The sequence below is a fragment of the Lissotriton helveticus genome, chromosome 2_1, assembly GCF_964261635.1.
Source record: "Lissotriton helveticus chromosome 2_1, aLisHel1.1, whole genome shotgun sequence".
Classification (NCBI taxonomy): Eukaryota; Metazoa; Chordata; class Amphibia; order Caudata; family Salamandridae; genus Lissotriton; species Lissotriton helveticus.
Genome location: NC_136059.1, coordinates 1,402,224,948 through 1,402,240,320, shown reverse-complemented (window position 1 = coordinate 1,402,240,320; position 15,373 = coordinate 1,402,224,948). Strand labels below are relative to the sequence as shown.

The 15,373-nt window shown below is 41.9% G+C and overlaps 1 protein-coding gene across 1 annotated transcript in view; it reads left to right on the top strand.

Moving 5' to 3' along the window:
- Window positions 1–1,929: 1,929 nt before the first annotated feature.
- The window catches only part of LOC144819772 (neuronal acetylcholine receptor subunit alpha-7-like), an 892,484-nt gene continuing 879,040 nt past the window's right edge, over window positions 1,930–15,373 (top strand). The window contains exons 1-2 of the mRNA XM_078677526.1: window positions 1,930–2,029; window positions 9,870–9,935. The gene's annotated coding sequence lies outside the window, so the exon portion shown is untranslated. The remainder of the gene's footprint in view (window positions 2,030–9,869; window positions 9,936–15,373) is intronic.

Sequence of the window (15,373 nt, the reverse complement as noted above, 5' to 3'; positions counted from 1 at the left end):
TCAACGCGAGAACCCGACGCACTTTGACACCTATGCACCCGCAGCCCATGGGTGAGGTAACGAGAGCATTTCGGTGCTCAAGGGTAGTTTAACTGTCCTAGTGTCCAGTTCCACAGTCATTTTAGTCCTATCTAGTCAGGATTGTCCGTACTCACCTTCTCTTTGAACTGTACTCTCCATAGACGTTGTTACGCATCTCGCGTGTGAGTTCACACTCTGCACACGCGTTCCGTGGGCCTCCTATTACTTACCTGAAGTTAGTATAGCGTGGTCCCATCGATCCTACAGCCTCTGGACAGCTCCATTTCCATTATTGACTTTCACATTCCACTTACTTAGTATATGGTTTGTCGTGCCCCTAGGGCACCATTGTAATTTTGTGCGACTTGTAGTATTTTTCGTAAGAGATTGTCATGTGCTTAGCCCTCTGACCTCATAAAGAGTTCAGAGGTGTTGTTATTAATAAATAGACTGTTTATTTTCATAACAACCTGTGTGGTGTCCTTTCATCTGGTATTCAAGGGATTATATTGTGGTAAAACAGCTGGCTGCACATGCCAAACGAGTTTAGCCTAAGACTGCTTTGTCCATGCTACCATTAGGATAGCTGGTCTATAAGGTTGACTTACAACCAATCACCATAAGGGTTGTTTGGACTGATACAAGGTGATCACTAGAACTAGTGAGCATCAAATATCAGGCCAACTTCTCACAGAGATAAAATACCTCGGTACACCCATGCTATCCATACTAATATAATAAAGAGAGAGACCAAACCTTTGAGGCGGGTAAGCTTCGGAACCACAGCGTCAACCGGAGCGCTGCATGCAGCATTGGAAAGGTGAGGCAAGGCAGATGGACATAGGCTATATACCAGCAAAACATATACTTTAGAAGGGCAAAGTACGTTGTTTGACAAAGTAGTCCCTTGAAAGTAGCACCAGCTCTGAGGTGGGCGTGTGGGTGGGCCTGTGCGTCCAGCATTCACCATTAAACGTCTGAGACTCCTGCAGCATGAGAATAGCGTTGTATCACCGTGAGAAAAGCGTTCGAGCACATCGTCAGGTGTGTTCTGCGAGGGTGGGCGTGTGCGTTAACCATTCCGCATTGTAATCCATGGAGATGCCTGCAGCCTGAGAACAGCGTCCTATCACAGTGAGATTAGCGTTCGTGCACGTCGTGAGGTATGCGTGCCGTTCAGCGTTGTTGTAGGCATGTGCATTCTGAGACGCATGCTGCATTGTAAAGCAGGGGTAGCGTTCTGTAAGGTTTGCCGTCGGACGTTGCCGCCGTGTGTAGCGTATCTGTGCACCACGTCATCTGTGTGGAGTACGTCATGCGACGGCTCAGGGGCATTTGCACACTGTCGCTTTCGGAGAGGGGAAACACATGCTCAGCCTTTGTAGAAGCCAGGATGGTTCGGGGGTCTTTGCACACTGTCCATACCTATTACAACCATTGCAGACATTCGTTTTTATACCTGGGCAACGTCGGGACGGGCCGCTAGTTAATTATATGGAGGTATATAATTGAAGTTTGCTAAAACATATTTAGCACTGAATGCATTGAATTCCATGAATTTTGTGGTGTCACCTTTAAAATTGTGCATCAAATTTATGACAAATGATGGACGATACATAACAATATAGTATATTAAAATGTACCCAGGCAGGAACTGAACGTGTTCGAAATGTGTTTTTTGTACAGCAAATGCGTCTTGCATTTTTCTCTCCCTACCTGGTAGCACTGAGCTATTATCTAAAAGCAACATAGAACATAAATAAAGACGTCTCATTTTCATAATATATTTCTAGCTAGTTGCATTATATTTATTATGTAAAACGATCTCTGCTATATGTGGTTTCAAAATGTCTTTCCATTCACTTAAGATTCCCATCAAGGAGAATACCAAAGAAGACTGTACAGGGAGTTACTGAGAAACTACAATCGCCTGGAACGTCCTGTTATGAACGACTCACAACCTTTGCTTGTAGAATTACAGCTTTCTTTACTCCAGATCATAGACGTGGTGAGTCACCATTTATCAACATTTGGAAGAAATGTTTTGAATGTATAAAAGTCATGTTGATATTCGTGATCACATTGCGAAACTCATCCTTTAAAAGGGAAACCAGATTTTGTTTTAATCTTCTTCCACGCACTGCTTTGTTGCAACTGATGTTAGCAAATTAGCACCCCATGTAGGTAATTTTTCGCAATACATGGTATTCCCTGAGGTCTCTGAATATTTTGGGTTCAATGGTTTGATTAAAATGTGAGGGGCATCTGGCGAGGGAGTTACCAGTTACTATTTGCGCAGGTGAGTAATTGCTCATGGGACGAGAGTGCATGAGGTGGAACGGTACTTGAGAGCTGGAACTTCCTAGTAAGCAAAGAGGCAATAAGCATGTTAGCACCCACCCTCAATATTAGTCATGCAGATAATATACTGTCTCTCTTTAATTCATGTCCTTGTAATACACACTTACTGAAATCAAGGTTTAGAATGCACACAAACAACAATAGGTACTAGGAATTCTGTAGGGGTTCACAGGGATTCTTCCTTTTTGATTGGACAAGTATGTCGTGTCAACATTCAATAAAGGCTCCCAATTGGCGGATTTACTCTGATGAATAAATTAACACTTGTTCATTTTTACCTCAGCAATTATGGGCCTGAGCCAAAGATGATGGCACATATCTAGAGGAATGTCATTTTACTTACTGGTAATCTTCATGGTCCTCGTCCTATTCATAACTAATGGAGATCTATTATCTCCTAGACAGAAACAAGAACACAAGGACTGCTAGATCACCCTACCCCACCCCCTACCTTTGGGAGGGCAGCACACAGCCTGCAAAACAGCCAACCCAAAATTCACATTCTCCTCCAACACATACTGGAGATGATAATCGCAAATAAAAGTATTCGAGGAAGCCCTGGTCACCGCCCGACACACCTCAGCAATGGACACCCCACGCAGTTCAGCCCAGGAGGCCGCCACACCTCTACTGGAACGGCCCTGCATCCCAGCCGGCAGCAGATCATCCACCAGGAAATACGCCAGCTCAATCACCTGCTTCAATCATCAGCTATTCGACAGGAGGAGGCCGTAACCCCCTTCATAGCCGAGTCTAAAGAAACAAACAAGGCCTCAGACTTCCGAAAAGGCTAAGTGCGATCCAGATACAGCAAAAGAGCGTGCCTTAAAAACAAAAAAGACCAGTCCAAATCCCCGGCAGAGCTGAGAACTTCCACCAGGCCCGGCAGAACCAGCTCCTGAGATTTATGGAATTGGGATGCCACTTTAGTCACAAGAGGCATTCAACCGCAAAACCACACCATTCTCGAAAAAAGACAAGTAGGGCTCCCTAGCCATGAGAGCACCCAACTCTCCAATCCGCTGAGCCGAAGTGATAGTCAACAAAAAAATCACTTTAAAAGTGACAAACTTAATGTCAACCAACTCCAAGGGCTCAAAGGGGGCTGACTCGAGAGCCCTCAAAACCAAAGGCAGATCCCACAGTGGAAAAAGTGGCTTCACCACAGGGCGGGTCAGAGAGAAACTGCAGAGTAACCTGACCACCAGATCATCCGAATCTGCCAGATTAATCCAGGGAGCCTGAAAAGCCTTAATGGCAGCCCACTGGGCCCTCAACATAGACATGGCCAGGTGCTTCTCAAAGCCCTCCCCCAGAAATTGTAAGACATTCGTGAGGGAACGCTCCAAGGGAGACAGAGCAAGGGAACCAGTCCAAAGGCCAAATTTACCCCGATGACCCTCATAAGACTTTAGAGTGGAAGAATGACGGGACTGCTGAATAGCCAGCGCTAGGTGTCGGGCAGTCCCCGCCTCTGCAACCCCCTCCTCTCAACTTCCAGACAGAGAGCCGTAGTCATGGAAGAGCCAGAGCCGGGACAGCCCATAGAGGGGAAGGGAAGCAGAGCACCATCCAAGGACCCTGGACAGCTAGCAGCCTGAGACAAGAGAACTAAGACCGATGGCACCAAAAGGGCACCAACACAATCAGCAACCTGGACTCACCCCAAGACGAGCCAGAAACTGGGGAACCAGAGCAATTGGAGGTAAAACGTACAACAGGCGGTAGGGCCAAGGCAATGTCAGACCATTCACCTGAGGATCAGAGCAACAAAAACAAGGAACCTGAGCATTGTGAAGGGTAGCAAAATGATCCAGAAAGATGTTGCTCCACCCAGACTAACATCGGCCGAGCCACTGCATCGAAGTACTTAGACCGAATCCCCCTTGATTGTTCAAATATGCTACAGTGACCTGGTTGTTAGAATGCACCACCAGGTAAAGACCCACAAGCAAGGCCTGAAATCCCCCAACAACCCGGGACACAGCCATCAATTTCCTCCAATTGAAGGACCTCCGCTCCTCTCTCAGTGACCAGCGGGCCTGCAAGGGCCGTCGCCCAGCGTTTTACCCCAATCAAAAGCGCTGGCATCCGTCAACAACACCAACAGGGATCGGGTTGCAATGGCACACCCCACTCCAGATGGACCACCTGAGTCCACCCATCCAAATGCGGCTAAACCGCAGGAGATAAAGTGAACACCAGATCGAAATTGCTGGAGCGAGGATCCCACACAGACAACAGATACAGCCACAGAGGGCGGAGGTGATACCTGGCCCAAGGCACTAGAAACACTGACGCCGACATGTACCCCAACAACTGCAACCACAGGCGAACAGATAGAAAGGACTTGCCCATCATTTCCAGACCAAGGAACGAAGCACTCGGATCCAGGCAACCAGCTGAAACCCCCCTGCTGAGGATGGTCCAGAAACGGGCCCCAGTGAATGTCCTCTCTTGTCCTGAGAAGGCACCAGCTGACACTTCTTCCAGTTCAGAACAAAACCCATTGGCCTTCAGTGCGGCACACACTATGTCCAGATGCCCAGGATCAGGGCCCCTGATGGAGCATGGAGGAGCCAATTGTCCAGATATGGGTAAATGATTAGCAATACTATGAAGGTAAATGGATGGTATAATTCTACCATCTTACAATAATCATGAATACATCCGAGTATATGACACACATGATAAAACGATGCATACTCCTACGATGCTTCCCTAACTAGTTGTACCTAAGTGTACCTAGCACGTATGTAGGGTTAAGCCAAGAATCCCTCTAGGATTTAGTCAACCCTATTACCTGAAGTGAGAGACTGTGGGACCCCGTCCTGGTCTCGAGTTGGACACCCCGCCAGGGATATTAGACCACTGCGAGCTGGAGTGTCTGCATGCAGGAACCACTGAGTCTCTGGTCAGTCTGTCGGCCGGGAAGTCTCGGTCTCCTCGGTCTCATCTTAGCAAGATGTAATGTGTATATATACCCATAGGTCTCCCAGGGGTCCTACCATGCTGTATTACTGTTTGGCCCCAGGATGACTTTGGTCATGAACTTTGTACATCGATTTTATACAGGAGATGGTAGTCCTGCTGTGCTTCCTAGAATCCTCATCATAATGTATGTGATTTCAAACTAGGGAAAAACCTGCGTTCTGAATGCAGTGTAGTGTCTAGTTAAAAGGTCAGTCGCTGTAAACCGTGACAAGTGTAATGTAGGGAATAATATAGGTGAAGGGTAATGAAGTTACCGAGGCCTATATTATGGTACCTATATCGAATATAACACCCACTCCTCTTCCGAATGGATGACATAGTTACATTTCTAAAGGTACCACTAGGCTGACTAGATATTGGTACACAAATCATTTAAAGCATTAGTGTTTTGTTTTGCTAAAAAAAAGTTTAAAAAGTAAAAATGTATAAAAAAATAAACAATTCTAAAAGAAAAAATGGAAGTGGGCATTCAGGCTATAGCTCTAATATGTCCACAGGTATAGTTCGAACTACTATAAGCATTTGAAAGCCATGCATGCTCAAAAAGAATGTACATTTTGATACAGTGTTCCAATTTTCCGTTTGTTTTCCAAAAGTTGAATATTTTCCCAGCACACGACGGGCCAAATGAGTCAAATGTTTGTGTCCTGGCTGGTAGACGCAACAGTTTTTTTGATTGCCTCCGTAGTCGCCTGTCCCTCACATATTATGTCAATTGAGCACAGATGATCTTTGTACTAGCCACAGCCGGTGCTGGGGCAGCCTGTGCGCCATACAAGGCCTGGGTGTCAGAGGAGGAGCCGGTATCTATACCAACAGGAGCAGATACTACCTGTGGTGGCTCTAGGTATACCGCCATAAACATGGGAATACGCTTGGGACACTGCAGAACATGGGCCATTATTGGATCCAGTAAAGCATCAACGTCAGGTTGCACATATGATGGGAGTGTCAGACAGTGATCCAATACGCATTCTTCTCTGCAAAACAGGTATCGAAGGACAGGTAAGATGCAGTCCATCCAGACTGGTCTAAATGACAAGACCCAAGAAGCACTTAGTTCCCTTAGGCGAAGTGTGCCTAAAAGTTGTACCATGCGATCATGGTATTTTCTCTCCAGGAGTACTGTTTCCATCTTCTTGATGACTGGGACATCCATTGTGTAGTAGAAAAACAACAATCAGGATACCTGCTATTAGAAACAGGATCAGCGGCAGCCCTCTAAATATGCTTCCAAATACGGAGTGTATAAAGTTTGGTATAACTCCGATGACTGTCTGAAAGGTGCTTAACAGTCCAGAACCTATGGTCTTAAATAGATGGACAAGCCCTGTCATATCAGACATGTTAAAGATGCAACTCAACATTTCTGCGAAATGGAAGGGGCAATTTGTACATATAAATGCCTGTATCTCTGCCAAAGACCTTGCTACTTGAAGATCAAAAGTCTCTTGAGCGGAGGTTAAGGGCACAGGTTTCTGTATAAGCATTGCTTTCATTCTGCTCAAAGCATCAAACCATATTAATGAAACATTTAGTGAAGGCCATAATGGTGCCCCCCTGACTGTATATGTTGGTGGAAACAATACTTGCATACCGCAAGTAACTCTGGTACTCACGGTTACCAGATATGCCATGCCCGGAAGCATCCCACAGCAACCTTGATCGTTCAGCAACAAGTAACTCCAATAAGAAAGTAGCCTGAACACTAGAGTGATCACGGCAGCTGGGGCACCCTTTAAATGACAGGATACTTTTGCTACCGAACTGTTACAGGCCCCATGAAGCATTATACCCTGGCATTTAGGTGATCCATTCAATGTATTCTCTGGTTTGTACCACTCAGAAACACTACTTTTTCCCCACTCCGCTTAGAACTATGTACAGTAATTCCCAAGATTCCTTGATGAATTCCCTACCCATTTCTTCATATCTGCCTGCATGCATTTGTTCAAGGCAATATTGGAATTAAAAAGTTGTGACCTGAAGAGTTATGTAGCAATGGATTAGCCATTCCGTGGACGGTGACTCTGCCACTGTAAATGCTAATCTATCCAGTTTTTCAATACGCAGCATTGTATATTTCGCTCCCCTTTGTGCCATTTCTATCTGTTTCTCTGTCGGATTGTACGAGGAAAACAGAGACGTATTGTTTATGAAATGCCATGGCACATGGCCTGCGTGCAAAGATTGCAGCGTCCAGCTTCATATCATAATAGAACGCATTTGTGATTGCCCTTGTTGTAACATGGACAGATCCTGTTCTAGTATATCAATAGCAGAAGATACAATGTTGCCTAGAGAATATATTCTGGAGGTTAATGTTGTTAACCCATTGTCAACCACTGCTAGAGCTTTCTCTACGTTTATACAATCTATTTCTCGTAATCTTTCTGCGGCCTCTTGGGATATTTTTCAATTCTCATTGTAGACAGCATAATAGAAACGTTTGTGACGTGGCTTCCTAGAACCTAATAAAAAACCTGTAGGTCCACATCCTCTGTAAGAAAGGATAAGTGTTGTTTCACGTGTGTAAGTGTTGAGGTTTTTAGCCAATCGAGGCATAACTTCCCAATACTAGGGTGTTGTCTCTGTACATAACATGGATCTGGCCTATTGGTACTAAATCCTTTGGTTTTACCCAAGAATCTTTTCTGACAGCTATTGGTGTCTGTGGGCCAAATCAAACATCCCTTCCAATCGGAGTCTGGTCTATTGTCTTGCATGATGTCATTTAGTTTAACCTCTTCTTATGACATTATATTACTCTCAGTGTGCGATGGTGTGGGCATCCGAGGTGTATTCAAATCTTTATTCTTGGCTAATCCAAGGCAAGGGGTTTGTTTCACAGTTTCATTCAAAAACATTATTTGCTGAGGAATAAGGCATGCTCTAAATAGTGCCTCTGTTCCTTGTACCTGCCAGTCCCTAGCACCGCAGACCGATTTTAAGTCTATGGCGTCTTTCCATTAGTCGAAACCCTGTTAAAACAATTGAGCAATGAAGGTAGCAGAATAAATCTGTTTGGTGTTGGTTAACATACTTTTCCGTGCTGGTGTTGGTACAACCTTATACTAATATGAGGCTGGGTCTGATTTGTTCAACCCTGAAAAATATGGACATTTCTGTGCAAATGTTTTTGAACTGCTCTTTAGTGGTGTTGGGTAATGTTCCCATTGGTGGCATGTGAAATCATTTCTGGGATATGCAGATTTATGCAAAAAGTGATGACCAGAATTATTATTTTTTTACAGAGTTTTATATAGCACAAACTTGCCCTAAAGGTATCGGGTATCAGAGCGCTTTACATAGCACCAGTTGTGTTACATGAGGACACATTCATTTTTGTTAGGCACGGGAAGATTTGGGGCCATATTTATCAATGTTAGGTTTTGCGATTCTCAAATAGCGAATTTTTGAGAACCGCTATTTGAGAATCGCAAAACACTATGTATGTAGGATTTGCAATAAATTTTGCGAATCCTACATATTTCTTAATTGCGAATCGCAATTAAGGAATACCTCCCCATTCATTCCTATGGGCCTAGAGTCCCATTGGAATGAATGGGAAGACATTCTAAATTTGGGATTCCCAATTAGAGAATCGCAGATTGAGAATGCAATTTCCAGTGTGCCAGGGTGTCAAAAGGACACCCTGTTGCACCCCTGAAATGAGCATGGGTGCACATGTGGTGCATATACATGCTCTAAGGGCATGTGAGTGTGCCACATGCCACTTTTTAAAGAAATCGCAAGTCACCTGCGATTCCTTATGCCATATTCACACAACTTGGGTGCTTCATACATTCCATTTATGGAATCGCAATTTGCGATTCCTTAAATGCATTCGCAAAATAAGGAATCGGAAATTTTGCGATTCCCTAATTTGCGAGGCAGTTGTGCTTTCATACATAGCACTAGGCCAAATTGCGATCGCAAACGCCGAAATTCTGCGAATTTCCCCGATCACAATTTGTCTTGATACATATGGCCCTTAGTGATTTGCCCAGAATCACAGGATGTTCTGCGTCATTGCCGAGTCTCGAACCCAGTTCTCCAGATTCGAAGTTGAGTGCCTTAGCCGTTAGGCCAACTCCTCTTCCATTTTGCTAGCAATACATTGTTTCAAAGTCTCATGTGCCCTCTAACATTTCATTATTAGAAAAAGCTACTGATTTTTCTAAATCAGGCAACATATTTACAGTTTCATAATCCCAATCATTGGAAAATGTACTGGAGGTAATGATATTGCTTAATGAAATCTCAAATAGATGTGGTATTTTTAAAAGTTCAGTTGGGCCAAATATATCGTAAACAACCTTGTCTCACGCTATACCGTCAGGTATAGGAACTGCTGTAATGTTCTCTGATGGAAGGTCTCTTTTTTCACGATGTGATGATAGTTGTGGTTTCAGTATCACATTCACTTTTTGTGCTGCAGAACGTTCTTGAAGATAAGCCCCATTAATATTCATACTAAAAACTGATTCTAGGCCTATCCAGAAAAGAAAGAAAAGTACCCCAGTAGTTACCCAGAGTTCCACCCAGGGTGATACCAGGTAAGTCTTTTTAAGAAAGTTCAGAAAATCTTTGAATCACTGTAGATGAGTTTTTTGGGCTAGCATAGTTTCAGGTTCACTTGGATCGAATGAAAACATATCAGTAAATGAAATAGCCAGATGCAGTTCGATCAATTTTTGGTAATGCCGCAGGTTTTGGGGAAACTGTACCTTGCTCTTGTTGGGGCATGTTGACGTAGATATCCGTGTCTGGTCGAATAGAAATGTGTCTTTCTGTTGAGTTCTCATTTTGAACTTTGGTATCAAGAGGAAAGGGTTCCATTGCGTTGTTGCATAGTCCTTCATTCCGTGTAGGTGATTCTTCAAACGTGATGAGTTTTTCTGTTTGGACTTCTTGTATAGTTGTGAGAGGAGGGTGTCTGTTACTCTGGAGTCCCCGTGGCCTACTATTTAGTGTCGGCCACATCGTGTGGTTTGATTTAGTAAATTGAGACAAATCTTTTCTCTTTTTTACCAGCAAGAGGTGACAGAAGTACTGTTCTCTTTGATTCAACTTCCATGACAGGTACAGGCTTTCTGTATGATGGCCCAAATTCTTTTTTGTCTGCTATTTCTTCCTTACCAGAGCCCCAACTTTAGGGATCCAGACAGGTCTTGCTGTGACACTTTTTACTTCCCCAGTGGCAGTCCTTTTCACCTTGACATTACTCTGTAGTGCCCTGGATTCATTTAGGTCCTGTAAAACAGCCAAATGTTTATGGATGTCAAAAGGTTTATCATCCACCACTGTGCCTTCACAATCAAGATTAGGTACCCACATTCTCGTGATAAATTTTCGAAGAAGCACACCACTCTATTTAACTCTTTTTTATATGTACACTATTAAATGTTTTGTTATTTATTTATTTACAAGCGTGCAGTGGAGGTAGCACGTTCGTCCTTATTCCGTGCCTTAACAATAACCTTCCTACCTTGAGTGATCTGGCCACTCAACCTCTACGCACTGTTGCTATGTGTGAATAAATCACAATTCATTTGTTGTTTGAAACACGTTTATAAATCACTTTTACTGATTCAAAATTATCATAAACAACACTTTTTCATTTTTTCAAATGTTAATTTGATTTAAATCATCAAACAATACATTTTTAACTTTTCACTTTGAAAACACAAATATTTTGAGCTGTTTTCATTACAATACATTTGTACAAGCGTGACAAGCTGATAGTTGAAGCACGATGCATTTCGAGTCTTGATAGACTCTTCCTCAGGGGCCTGAAACTGAATATACAGATACAATCAATCAAGTTTCACTAAGACACAATCTTCTGCATGTAACAAGCTTTTCAAGGAAAACGAAAAAAAACGAAAAAAAACCGGCACAGGCGTTCATATACCTCCACCTCACCCTATGGTGTAAACAACACAGTGTAAACCATACTCACATTTCCAGCCGGAAATGAATGTACACCACCTATCAAAGAAACCAATGTTGTCACCACTCAACCTAAATCTTGATAAAACTCTGTTTCTAGTACTCTCGGTATGTTACGCTATCTTACCTTGCTGAGTCTTCTCTGTATTTCAAACCGTCACTGCCTTGAAAAACGACAACCTTCCTAACACCTGAAGACACAAAAATACGCTATTTACCCTCACATCTTATTTACAACTCTCGAGAGTTTATGCCGCTAGAAATCACCCGTGTCTACCTTCAGCGTCTCCACTCTGCTGCGTACTCCTTCCTCAAAACGGTGCAAGTCGCCACCCTGTATTCTTGGCCAACTCTCTCCTTATACTGTAGAAGCAAATCGGCTACTACCGTTCGCTTCCGTGAACACCATGGAAAACGGACTTCTCAATGGTTTACTTGATCGCGCCATCTTGTTCTAGTCAAATGCCTCGCGTGTGAACACCTAAGGCTGTAACCTACGTTAATCTCCTCGCTATCTGAAGATATTCCAACTAGTGAACGAACACCCTTCCAATATGAACACGTGTCAATGAAAAATAAAGAAAGTGAATCAACCAAAAAATAAAATAGAATGAAAGAACGGTGAAAAAGCCACAATACAGGATATTTGCAATTCGAACATGTTACATTTTTTTCAGTCATTGACCAGCATATGCATTAACCCTCGGGTGCACCCTTTAATTGCTTAATGGTTTATAAGAAGCATGAATAATCAATTTTTTCATTAAGACCTTTTGGCTCTTGTGTTCCTAATTTTTTCATCCAGAATATTTCTCTCTGAAGGAGGGATCTAGTAAGATCCTCTCCTTCTCTTGGGTTCATTTTTTCCAAAACTGAAAATTTCAACTGGGATATATTGTGTTTATTATCAAACCAGTGTTTTGCAAGATTACTCTTCATGTTGACATTTCTAATGGTGCTTTTATGTTCTGATATACGAAGTTTGAGTTTAAACTCTTTATTCATATGAAATCTATATAGCATCGGTTTGATAGACATCCTCAAACCACGTGGAATTCTCTTGACCTTATGATACTGCACCAGAGTTGATGCATGAAGTCTCTGACTGACTTGGCGTTTTGCCAAGAATTCTAATTGCTTTAACTGTTGTCCAATTGTATTTCCTTGTACATCAGAAGATTGTACTTCTTGTATTAAAGTGTAAATATCAGTTGCTTGTTCAGCTGTGTATGCCAGAGTTTTCACCCTGTTATCTATTAAACTTGAAATGTGATCATACAACATGATTGGTTATGTGCGGGTGCTACTCTCCTTCAGGACAATGTGACAAAATGATACATTTTCGAAGAAGCACACCACTCTATTTAACTCTTTTTTATATGTAGACTATTAAATGTTTTGTTATTTATTTATTTACAAGCGTGCAGTGGAGGTAGCACGTTCGTCCTTATTCCGTGCCTTAACAATAGCCTTCCTACCTTGAGTGGTCTGGCCACTCAACCTCTACGCACTGTTGCTATGTGTGAATAAATCACAATTCATTTGTTGTTTGAAACACGTTTATAAATCACTTTTACCGATTCAAAATTATCATAAACAACACTTTTTCATTTTTTCAAATGTTAATTTGATTTAAATCATCAAACAATACATTTTTAATTTTTCACTTTGAAAACACAAATATTTTGAGCTGTTTTCATTACAATACATTTGTACAAGCGTGACAAGCTGATAGTTGAAGCCCAATGCATTTCGAGTCTTGATAGACTCTTCCTCAGGGGCCTGAAACTGAATATACAGATACAATCAATCAAGTTTCACTAAGACACAATCTTCTGCATGTAACAAGCTTTTCAAGGAAAACGAAAAAAAAACGGAAAAAAAACGGCACAGGCGTGCATATACCTCCACCTCACCCTATGGTGTAAACAACACAGTGTAAACCATACTCACATTTCCAGCCGGAAATGAATGTACACCACCTATCAAAGAAACCAATGTTGTCACCACTCAACCTAAATCTTGATAAAACTCTGTTTCTAGTACTCTCGGTTTGTTACACTATATTACCTTGCTGAGTCTTCTCTGTATTTCAAACCGTCACTGCCTTCAAAAACGACAACCTTCCTAACACCTGAAGACACAAAAATACGCTATTTACCCTCACATCTTATTTACAACTCTCGAGAGTTTATGCCGCTAGAAATCACCCGTGTCTACCTTCAGCGTCTCCACTCTGCTGCGTACTCCTTCCTCAAAACGGTGCAAGTCGCCACCCTGTATTCTTGGCCAACTCTCTCCTTATACTGTAAAAGCAAATCGGCTACTACCGTTCGCTTCCGTGAACACCATGGAAAACGGACTTCTCAATGGTTTACTTGATCGCGCCATCTTGTTCTAGTCAAATGCCTCGCGTGTGAACACCTAAGGCTGTAACCTACGTTAATCTCCTCGCTATCTGAAGATATTCCAACTAGTGAACGAACACCCTTCCAATATGAACACGTGTAAATGAAAAATAAAGAAAGTGAATCAACCAAAAAATAAAATAGAATGAAAGAACGGTGAAAATGCCACAATCAAGGATATTTGCAATTCGAACATGTTACATTTTTTTCAGTCATTGACCAGCATATGCATTAACCCTCGGGTGCACCCTATAATTGCTTAATGGTTTATAAGAAGCATGAATAATCAATTTTTTCATTAAGACCTTTTGGCTCTTGTGTTCCTAATTTTTTCATCCAGAATATTTCTCTCTGAAGGAGGGATCTAGTGAGATCCTCTCCTTCTCTTGGGTTCATTTTTTCCAAAACTGAAAATTTCAACTGGGATATATTGTGTTTATTATCAAACCAGTGTTTTGCAAGATTACTCTTCATGTTGACATTTCTAATGGTGCTTTTATGTTCTGATATACGAAGTTTGAGTTTAAACTCTTTATTCATATGAAATCTATATAGCATCGGTTTGATAGACATCCTCAAATCACGTGGAATTCTCTTGACCTTATGATACTGCACCAGAGTTGATGCATGAAGTCTCTGACTGACTTGGCGTTTTGCCAAGAATTCTAATTGCTTTAACTGTTGTCCAATTGTATTTCCTTGTACATCAGAAGATTGTACTTCTTGTATTAAAGTGTAAATATCAGTTGCTTGTTCAGCTGTGTATGCCAGAGTTTTCACCCTGTTATCTATTAAACTTGAAATGTGATCATACGACATGATTGGTTATGTGCGGGTGCTACTCTCCTTCAGGACAATGTGACAAAATGATACATTTTCGAAGAAGCACACCACTCTATTTAACTCTTTTTTATATGTACACTATTAAATGTTTTGTTATTTATTTATTTACAAGCGTGCAGTGGAGGTAGCACGTTCGTCCTTATTCCGTGCCTTAACAATAACCTTCCTACCTTGAGTGGTCTGGCCACTCAACCTCTACGCACTGTTGCTATGTGTGAATAAATCACAATTCATTTGTTGTTTGAAACACGTTTATAAATCACTTTTACCGATTCAAAATTATCATAAACAACACTTTTTCATTTTTTCAAATGTTAATTTGATTTAAATCATCAAACAATACATTTTTAATTTTTCACTTTGAAAACACAAATATTTTGAGCTGTTTTCATTACAATACATTTGTACAAGCGTGACAAGCTGATAGTTGAAGCCCAATGCATTTCGAGTCTTGATAGACTCTTCCTCAGGGGCCTGAAACTGAATATACAGATACAATCAATCAAGTTTCACTAAGACACAATCTTCTGCATGTAACAAGCTTTTCAAGGAAAACGAAAAAAAAACGGAAAAAAAACGGCACAGGCGTGCATATACCTCCACCTCACCCTATGGTGTAAACAACACAGTGTAAACCATACTCACATTTCCAGCCGGAAATGAATGTACACCACCTATCAAAGAAACCAATGTTGTCACCACTCAACCTAAATCTTGATAAAACTCTGTTTCTAGTACTCTCGGTTTGTTACACTATATTACCTTGCTGAGTCTTCTCTGTATTTCAAACC